The 11,008-nt window shown below is 43.4% G+C and overlaps 1 protein-coding gene across 2 annotated transcripts in view; it reads right to left on the bottom strand.

Moving 5' to 3' along the window:
* The window catches only part of syn3 (synapsin III), a gene marked incomplete at its 3' end in the record, with an annotated part of 141,783 nt that extends 130,775 nt beyond the window's left edge, over positions 1-11,008 (bottom strand). Inside the window, exon 1 of one of the 2 annotated variants that reach the window (XM_084161942.1) lies at positions 10,868-11,008. The remainder of the gene's footprint in view (positions 1-10,867) is intronic. The other variant, XM_084161941.1, reaches the window with a different exon arrangement.

Here is an 11,008-nt window from a genome sequence, read left to right as displayed (position 1 = left end):
TGCAATCTACTGTAGAGATAGCCTGCAGAGCTCTATCATACTATCCAGGTCTGTGCCCAAACAGTTTGAGCTTCTACTTCTAAAAATCCACCTTTCCAGAAATAAGTCTCTCACTGTTGCCGCTTGCTACAGACCCCCCTCAGCCCCCAGCTGTGCCCTGGACACCATATGTGAATTGATTGCCCCCCATTTATCCTCAGAGTTCGTACTGTTTGGTGACCTAAATTGGGATATGCTTAACACCCCGGCCATCCTACAATCGAAACTAGATGCCCTCAATCTCACACAAATTATCAACGAACCTACCAGGTACAACCCTAAATCCATAAACACGGGTACCCTCATAGATATCATACTGACTAACTTACCCTCTAAATACACCTCCGCTGTCTTCAACCAGGATCTCAGCGATCACTGCCTTATTGCCTGTGTCCGTAACGGGTCCGCGGTCAAACGACCACCCCTCATCACTGTCAAACGCTCCCTAAAACACTTTAGCGAGCAGGCCTTCCTAATTGACCTGGCCCAGGTATCCTGGATGGATATAGATCTCATTCCGTCAGTAGAGGATGCCTGGTTGTTCTTTAAAAGTAATTTCCTCTCAATCTTAAATAAACATGCCCCATTCAAAATACAGAACTAAGAACAGATATAGCCCCTGGTTCTCCTCAGACTTGACTGCCCTTGACCAGCACAAAAACATCCTGTGGCGTACTGCATTAGCATCAAATAGCCCCCGCGATATGCAACTTTTCAGGGAAGTTAGGAAGCAATATACACAAGCAGTTAGGAAAGCAAAGGCTAACTTTTTCAAACAGAAATAAGCATCCTGTAGCACTAACTCCAAAAGGTTTTGGGACACTGTAAAGTCCATGGAGAATAAGAGCACTTCCTCCCAGCTGCCCACTGCACTGAGGCTAGAAAACACTATCACCTCCGATAAATCTACAATAATCGAGAATTTCAACAAGCATTTTGCTACGGCTGGCCATGCGTTCCACCTGGCTACCACTACCCCGGCCACCAGCTCTGCACCCTCCGCTGCAACTTGCCCATGCCCCCCCCGCTTCTCCTTCACACAAATTCAGACAGCTGATGTTCTGAAAGAGCTGCACAATCTGGACCCCTACAAATCAGCTGGGCTAGACAATCTGGACCCTTTCTTTCTAAAACTAGCCGCCGAAATTGTCGCAACCCCTATTACTAGAATGTTCAACCTCTCTTTCGTAAGGTCTGAGATCCCCAGAGATTGGAAAGCTGCCGCGGTCATCCCCCTCTTCAAAGGGGGTGACACTCTAGATCCAAACTGTTACAGACCTATATCCATCCTGCCCTTCGAAAGTTTTTGAAAGCCAAGTTAACAAACAGATCACCGACCACTTCGAATCCCACCGTACCTTCTCCACTATGCAATCCGGTTTCCGAGCTGGTCATGGGTGCACTTCAGCCACGCTCAAGGTCCTAAACGACATTATAACCGCGATCGATAATAGACAGTACTGTGCAGCCGTCTTCATCGACCTGGCCAAGGCTTTCGACTCTGTCAACCACCGCATTCTTATTGGCAGACTAAATAGCCTTGGTTTCTCAAATGACTGCCTCGCCTGGTTCACCAACTACTTCTCAGATAGAGTTCAATGTGTCAAATCGGAGGGCCTGTTGTCTGGACCTATGACAGTCTCTATGGGGGTGCCACAGGGTTCAATTCTTGGGCCGACTCTTTTCTCCGTGTATATCAATGATGTCGCTCTTGCTGCTGGTGACTCTCAGATCCACCTCTACGCAGACGACACCATTTTGTATACATCTGGCCCTTCATTGGACACTGTGTTAACAAACCTCCAAACGAGCTTCAATGCCATACAACACTCCTTCAGTAGCCTCCAACTGCTCTTAAACACTAGCAAAACTAAATGCATGCTCTTCAATCGAACGCTGCTGGCACCTGCCCACCCGACTAGAATCACTACTCTCGACGGGTCTGACCTAGAGTATGTGGACAACTACAAATACCTAGGTGTCTGGTTAGACTGTAAACTCTCCTTCCAGACTCACATTAAGAATCTCCAATCCAAAGTTAAATCCAGAATCGGCTTCCTATTTCACAACAAAGCCTCCTTCACTGATGCTGCCAAACATGCCCTCGTAAAACTGACTATCCTACCGATCCTTGACTTCGGCGATGTCATTTACAAAATAGCCTCCAACACTCTACTCAGCAAATTGGATGTAGTCTATCACAGTGCCATCCATTTTGTCTCCAAAGCCCCATACACTACCCACCACTGTGACCTGTACGCTCTTGTTGGCTGGTCCTCATTACATGTTCGTCGTCAAATCCACTGGCTCCAGGCCATCTATAAATCACTGCTAGGCAAATCCCGGCCTTATCTTAGCTCATTGGTCACCATAGCAACACCCACCCGTAGTATGCGCTCCAGCAGGTATATCTCACTGGTCATCCCCAAAGCCAACACCTCCTTTGGCCGCCATTCCTTCCAGTTCTCTGCTGCCAATGACTGGAACGAATTGGAAAAATCTCTGAAGCTGGAGACTCTTATCTCCCTCACTAACTTTAAGCATCAGTTGTCAGAGCACCTTACCGATCACTGCACCTGTACACAGCCCATCTGAAATTAGCCCACCCAACTACCTCATCCCTATATTGTTCTTTATTTTGCTCATTTGCACCCCAGTATCTCTATTTGCACATAATCTCTTGCACATCTATCATTCCAGTGTTAATACTAATTGTAATAATTTTGCACTATAGCCTATTTATTGCCTTACCTCCATAACTTGCTACATTTGCACACACTGTATATATATTTTCTGTTGTATTTTTTGACTTTATGTTTTGTTTTACCCCCATATGTAACTCTGTGTTGTTGTTTTTAATCGCACTGCTTTGCTTTATCTTGGCCAGGTCGCAGTTGTAAATGAGAACTTGTTCTCAACTGGCTTACCTGGTTAAATAAAGGTGAAATAAAAAAAGAAACAAAAAAATAATTATGAAATGTTCTATGGCAACTTGCCTGCACACGACATGTAGAATATGTTGCTATAGCTGCAGTAGCAGAATACTGTAGAGAACATGGCCCTCAAAGGACATATGTGAAAGTTAACATTTGGGAATTGCTTGTAAAGTGTTAACACAGATATTACTCAGGGAGCTGTCCACTCTCTGTGGTGCTGAAACGGTTAGAGCCCATCCTTAGAGATCCATCAATCGCCACTAAAGGCAGGGGGAAATCACTATCTTTACACCACCACTGGCGCATTCCCCCACTTTCTCACCATCCTTAAACCAGCCTTAAAGCAGCTTTCCCCTCATCCCTCTGCAAATACAGTATCTGATGCTATTAAAGAGTTGGGGGCCAACCCTTTCTCTCTCTCTGCAGGAAGTGAGGCTTATAAAACCTGCCCCCGTCTCTCCCAATCTGATGAGCCGACATTAGCAATAAGAGGTTATCAGTAAGAGTGGCGAGGGGAAAGGAGAGGCGGCACACATTTAGAGGTCCCGACAACATATCTAATAATCAACCCCCCAGGGCCCCAACTGATCACCTCTCTCTTAGCCGTCTCTGTAAACAACAGATAGAGCCTTGACTGGTACTGCACCAAGGCAGGCAGAAATGGTTTGCATTGCACTAGGGAAGGCAGTAATGGTAGTCTCTCCTCTGTAATTAATGGATACAGCAGGATAATGCTAGACTAAGGCGATGTTAAAGACCGTGGGGTGGCTGTGTTGATGCATGGTGACGATAATAGGGTTGCTGGCACCAGGGTCAGGTGAGGGGCGGACCAAGAGGACCACAGGCCATGGGTAAAGGGAGTATCAGGGGTGGATTAGAAGCTCTGTGACCTTGTGGGAGAGAGTATCATAGAAGAATGATGTGTAGCACTGCTGAAGAGGAATGGTGCCCTCATAACCTCAGCACAAGATATAGGTGATTATCATGATGACTCATAGAAATAGCCCTGAGGTGTTCTGGCAGAGTTTGTATCTGAAGGGAGGTGGATATGTAACGGCTAACTGAACCTAGAAAAGTCCATCATCTTGCTTTCAAGTGGGTGGTAGAGAATATGTTCCATATTAAAGTACATGCAGTGAGCAGAGGGAGCTTGAGTGTCTCCCTTCCGTGCATTTAGCATGTTAGCAGCATTACAGAGTTTGTATTATTAATGGCGGTCAATGTGTCTGAGGTCAGGGATATGGAGCGTTATATAGGGTCATTACTTAAATGAGGGGAAGTCACAATGGTGAGTAGGAGTACAGTTGACTGGGACTTGAAAGAGCCTAAGCACTGTGGAGGATAACAGTTGTATGGGAATTTCTGCCTGATATGAATTGCATTGCCTGTAACAATCTATGTGAAAAACACCATTAATAACGAAAACAGTTGCACATCTAAAAGCCATCTAAAAAGCAGAGCATAACGATACGATGGGGTTTGGGTCTCCCTCTACAATTCCGCTTTATATTAATAGCTCATCCAACATCAAAAAAATTACACATGCGCACACTCATACCCGACCTGTACGTAGCACACGTTTCTGGTCCCCTAGTACTTAGTGAGATAACTGACACAGCAGTCGCTTAGCAACCAGTTCCTTTTTTTACTACTAGTCTAAAAGAAACTTGTCACGGTATCCGATGAGTGTGATGACATACAGTATATGTGAGTCATCGCGATACATCAACCACATGGCATGCCATTGGGTTCCCAACGAAGAGTCAGCTCTATTTTATTCTCACTAGTGCCAAAAATGTTATAATCAAATCTCTATATCTACACAGACTGCTGTCACATACCACATGAACATCTTCTCAACTAATACCCTTACCTCCTCATCATTAGTAACCATGAAAATAAGGATATTCGGAAAGTATTCAGACCCCTTGACTTTTTCCACGTTGTTACGTTACAGCCTTCTTCTGAAATGTATTAAATAAATACAAATCCTCATCAATCTACACACAATACCGCATAATGACAAAGTGAAAACCGTTTTTTATAAATAAACAGAAATTCCTTATATACAAAAGCATTCAGACCCTTTGCTATGAGACTCGAAATTGAGCTCAAGTGCATCCTGTTTCCATTGATCATCCTTGAGATGTTTCTACAACTTGATTGGAGTCCACCTGTGGTAAATTCAATTGATTAGACATGATTTGAAAAGGCACACACCTGTCTATATAAGGTCCCACAGTTAACAGTGCATGTCAGAGCAAAAACCAAGCCATGAGGTCGAAGGAATTGTGCGTAGAGCTCAGAGACAGGATTGTGTCGAAGCACAGATCTGGGGAAGAGTCCCAAAACATTTCTGCAGCATTGAAGGTCCCCAAGAACACAGTGGCCTCCCATCATTCTTAAATGGAAAAAGTTTGGAACCACCAAGACTCTTCCTAGAGCTGGCCGCCCGGCCAAACTGAGCAATCGGGGGAGAAGGGCCTTGGTCAGGGAGGTGAACAAGAACCCAATGGTCACTCTGACAGAGCTCCAGAGTTCCTCTGTGGATATGGGAGAACCTTCCAGAAGAACAACCATCTCTGCAGCACTCCACCAATCAGGCCTTTATGGTAGAATGGCCAGACGGAAGCCACTCCTCAGTAAAAGACACATGACAGCCCGCTTGGAGTTCGCCAAAAGGCACCTAAAGGACCCTGACCATGAGAAACAAGATTCTCTGGTCTGATGAAACCAAGGTTGAACTCTTTGGCCTGAATGCCAAGCGTCACTTCTGGAGGAAACCTGGCACCATCCCTACTGTGAAGCATGGTGGTGGCAGCATCATGCTGTGGGGATGTTTTTCAGCGGCTGGGACTGGGAGACTAGTCAGGATCGAGGGAAAGATGAACGCAGCAAAGTACAGAGAGATCCTTGATGAAACCCTGCTCTAGAGCGCTCAGGACCTCAGACTGGAACGAAGGTTCACCTTCCAACAGGACAATGACCCTAAGCACACAGCCAAGACAACGCAGGAGTGGCTTCGGGACAAGTGTCTGAATGTCTTTGGAGTGGCCCAGCCACAGCCCGGACTTGAACCCGATTAAACATCTCTGGAGAGACCTGAAAATAGCTGTGCAGCGATGCTCCCCATCCAACCTGACAGAGCTTTAGAGGATATGCAGAGAAGAATGGGAGAAACTCCCCAAATACAGGTGTGCCAAGCTTGTAGTGTCAACCCCATGAAGACTCCAGGCTGTAATCGCTGCCAAAGGTGCTTCACCAAAGTACTGAGTAAAGGGTCTGAATACTTATGTAAATGTGATATTTCAAAAATATATATATATATATATATATATATATATATATATATATATATATATATATATATATATATACACACACACACACACATTTGAAAACATTTCTAAAAACCTGTTTTTGCTTTGTCATTATGGGGTATTGTGTGTAGATTGATGAGTGGGGAAAAAACTATTGAATCCATTTTAGAATAAGGCTGTAATGTAACAAAATGTGGAAAACGTCAAGGGGTCTGAATACTTTCCAAATGCACTGTACCTTTGTTTTGATACCGACATTTGAGTATCTTCTTGATTAAAAGCTTTAAACAAATGTTTTAAATGGACTGGGATTACTATGTGTTTAAAATGTAGCTAGCACTAAGACTGCATTTACACAGGCAGCCCAATTCTGATATTTTGCCCAATTATTGACAAAAGAGCTGATCTGATTGGTCAAAAGACCAATTAGCAGAAAAAGATAGGAATTGGGCTGCCTTTGTAAACGCAGTCTTAAGCATAAATCATAGTCCACACAGTAGGGGTGTGAACATTTAAACATTAAAACATTTGAACGAAATTGGGATCGTTGATGTGAAGCAAAAATCCCTAACTGAAAAACAAAGTTTTTTTGTTTGTTTTCTTTTACATAAGACATGCAAAACAAGACATTGCAAGATAGAGATTACCAAGACATATACGCATGGTTCTTTCTGCCTGCCCCCTCCTCGCTCTCCCTCGCCTGCTTTGTCTTTTCTAGCGGAATCGAATCTTGACACATAAATGGGAGGCAACGTGCAAGAACTCGAGGAATCTGTTATTTTGGAGTCGACAACACCACTACGTCAACGTCGTTAAACAGTTGGGAAAATGGCAGAGAAAGGCACGCGACAGCATCGAAGTCCTGTATGGCAATACTTTGAGAAGTTAAATGAGACGATGGTGAAATGCAAACTTTGAGGTGGAATTAAGGTACAGTAATGGAAGTACAGGTGCAATGCTAAACCATCTGAAAGGGACCCAAACCGTTGCTGGCAGCAGCATTGTGAATTCATGTGGAATTTTATGAATTTTTCTTATTGTTTAAAAGGAAAACCAATAAAAAAAAAAAGCAGTTTAAACGTTAAGAAAGTGTTTACATTCGTCACATCCCTAGTCCACAGATGCTGAGACGCAATAGTCCCGGCGTCCCATAGCTACACACCTCGGAGACCACCGTCCAAAATTCCTAACGGATGCGGCGCGGTGTACGCGTCCTCTATTCATTTGAATGTGTTGACAGTGGAGAAATTGCTTGAGCAGTATACAGAATTCGAAAAGTATGAAAGCCAACGGTCCAATAATCTAGAATCCTGACTATGATAGATGCTTTAGGCCTTGATGGTAATGGATAAAGTCATTAACAGCTCAATATTCCCTGCTCGATTTCTGAAGGTCTTATCCATGAGGTGTTTTTACACAGCATGTTTGGGCCGGGCTGGGCCTTTCTCTGCATGCAGCCTTGGCTTGGCAGCAATGAAGCACTAGCTCTACAAGACATGAGGGCCACTGAGAAGCATTGAGGGAGTTTGATTTAGTGCACCGTGCTATGGCCCATGACGTAAACGGGCAAAAGCGGTGAGGGAGGAGTGCCTTCCTCAAATTGAACACTGCTCGGTCATGTTGTCAACAAGGCAGCATGATGCATCGTTCAGAAACATACAACATCTCATTGGGAAGGCTGATAAAGGCTTTTTATCAAAAGCAATCACCTTTGCATGTGAAAACACAGAATAGTCGTTACATTTCATTTCAGCAAGCCATGACACATTTTACATTTACATTTTAGTCATTTAGCAGACGCTCTTATCCAGAGCAACTTACAGTTAGTGGATGCATACATGTATTTTTTTTTTTTCATCTCAGATTGTTCTAAAATGGTTTCTGTAGTTAGAAACATTTAAAATAAGCATTCCTGCAACATGAAAGGCAATTTGAGCTCGAATTGATTGCACCCAAAATTGGCCATTTCAAGTTATAGGATTCATATAATATTCAGTAAATATAATATCTAACATCCAATTTGGACCAAACCACTTCTTAACAATGACTAAGATGTGAGGAATCCAAATAAATGGTCAAAAGCCACCCACGGACCCCCCAAAACCCCACACCAAGCCCACCCCAATGGCCAGTATACAGTATCAGTTTTCTATGTTTGACAAGTAGTATGAAGCTGTGGCTTGGAGTATTGTTTATTCATACTATGTAATGTATTCTCAGTGAATTTGGTGACATTTTTTTCCCCTGCTCAGAGAACTGATCCATCGAAGTCACTTGCATTTCCCCCCCATAAATTAGTGTGAAGGTACCAGGTTATGCCCACTAGGTGCCGCTATTCCTGCTGTTACTGCCACACCATTTTATCCATTTTGCTGGTGTCTTGTGTTCTATGGCTAATTTCTTTAATTCTTTCATTGCTAAAAAGAGGTTTGGTCCAAATCGGATGTTGGGTACAATATTTATTGAATATTATATGAATCCTATAAATGTAAATAGACAATTCTGGTATAAACAATTAGCTTCAAATAATCTTTCAACAAAATAATTTATCCGTTTCTAACTACAGAAACAATTTCAGAACCATCTGAGATGGTGGGTGTCAAAATCCTCGTGTGCTTTTTGAGGTGGAACAACATTACTCAATACTCCACGTGCTTAACCTACATCACTTCGCCATCAGCCAAAACGGGGCACCTGGCTCACACCCACGAGGCAACCCGGTTCCAAAATGAATGCAATCAACGCTAACCCGGTTCACCCAGGGCAGGCCCGGGGCATTAATCAAATCCCCTCATTGTATCATCACCTTCCAGCCACAGAGAGACCAGAGGGTGGCAACCTTAGATGGCCTATCAGCCTGCCACTACGGTGCCAGGGCTACACAACCATGGGCACAAACCGCTTAACCAATCCCTCACCATTTCATCATTAGCAACCAGTCCTGCAGAGTTAGGAGGCAGAAGAGGATACTTCTATTTTTAAACCTAAATCCATATCAACAGTTATCTCCTTGACGAAAGGCTTTTCCATGGACTGGGATTTCTGTGTGTGTGTATAAAATACAGCTGAGGCATAGAAATGGATGACGTCATTAACAGCTTAATATTCCTTGCTCGATGTCTTCGGTCTTATCTATGAGGTGTTTACACAGCATGTTTTGGGCTGGGATGGGCTGGACTGGGCCTTTCCCTGCATGCAGCCTTGGCCTGGCAGCAGTGAATGAGGCAGTGGCTCAGGAGGACAAGAGCGTCAGTCAGAGGCATCATCATCACCTCTCAGCCACAGAAAGAGATAACGGGTGTCAACCTCAGATCGCCTCTCACTGCAGATGGCCCATCAGCCTGCCACTATGGGGCAAGTCCCAACAGTTTTGGCTTATTGTATTATCATTTGCAACAAGGACTAGGCATCAGCATTTCTATGTTTACTGCAAAAACTGCTAAATTGAGCAAATATCCAGATCAGCAAATGAAACATTAACAGCTTTTCATTAGACTGAACACTCAGAGAACACTCCAGCTGTCTCAAGGAGAAGCTATTAAATATCGAATGGCGTTTATTCACCAGATCATGGCTTCCTGTTGAGATCATCAATAATCCCAGATCATCAGAGCCTAAAGCAAGACTCACTAGTACTGACTATGTCTATGTGTTACATAGTCAATTCTTTCAATTGAACATTTTGGATTCTCAGACTGACTAAAGAATCAAGGGGAAACACTGGCCGGAGAGGATACAGGCTACAGCTCACTAGCTTTCTACTCAGTCACAGACTGACAGCATTCGCACAACGTTGAGTTAAATCAGATATGACAGCATCTCTAGACAGCTATACAATTAACATGGATATTATTCTATAGATAAAAGATATACGCATGATCATACAGCCTTCAGTAGCCTAGACAGCTATACAATTAACATGGATATGATTCTATAGATAAAAGATATACGCATGATCATACAGCCTTCAGTAGCCTAATAGACATACTATTTAATGGCATGATGATAAACCGCCTAGTTCCTATCAACTTCAACGAAAAAGAAAACAGGAACAATTACATTTTCAACAAGTGCGTTCACTCGCTCTGCATAAAATAGCATCATTTTGGTATATTTGGTGTATCATATCATTTTGGTATATATAATTGTTGTATAAAACATGCCAAATTCCAAATATGTTACAGAGGGTTGGGATTCACTAAATACAAACAAAACTGACTGAGAAGCCTAATTAGGAACGCATCTGCGTGTGACAATGGAGTCCTGGCTGCATGCAGGAATTCCCCATTCACCCCAAACCAATCCATAAATCATAAGATATTCATGAACAGATCATTACCGTCACCAACTACCCCATGTAACAAGCAAACAGCCCTGACTGCAACGCGCTAATTAGCCTGCGCAAAATAATAATATCAGCGGCTAACCGTTTTGTTTTTATGGTGAATGATCCATTTCAACTGAGAGCGGTGGACCGAGAATGACGTGGCGATAATTTTTAAAAACAAAATACATGCGGGCAGCATTGAAATTGCAGTGAACATTTTCATTCATTTTTCTGTAATGTTTTACCTGGGTATCTGGTATCACGAAGTGTTTGGATGATGCTCCCCTTGCGCTCGTGTCACAATCCTCAGCAGCTCGCGCTTCAGCTTCAGCATCCACCAGTCTCCTCCGTTTCCAACAATGCATGCTGGGAGCTGCAAAATGCAT

The sequence above is a fragment of the Coregonus lavaretus genome (genome assembly GCF_964263955.1).
Source record: "Coregonus lavaretus genome assembly, chromosome: 5".
NCBI classification, from domain to species: domain Eukaryota; kingdom Metazoa; phylum Chordata; class Actinopteri; order Salmoniformes; family Salmonidae; genus Coregonus; species Coregonus lavaretus.
The sequence above is the reverse complement of the archived record's forward strand: the minus strand, read 5'-3'. Positions and strand labels throughout refer to the sequence as shown.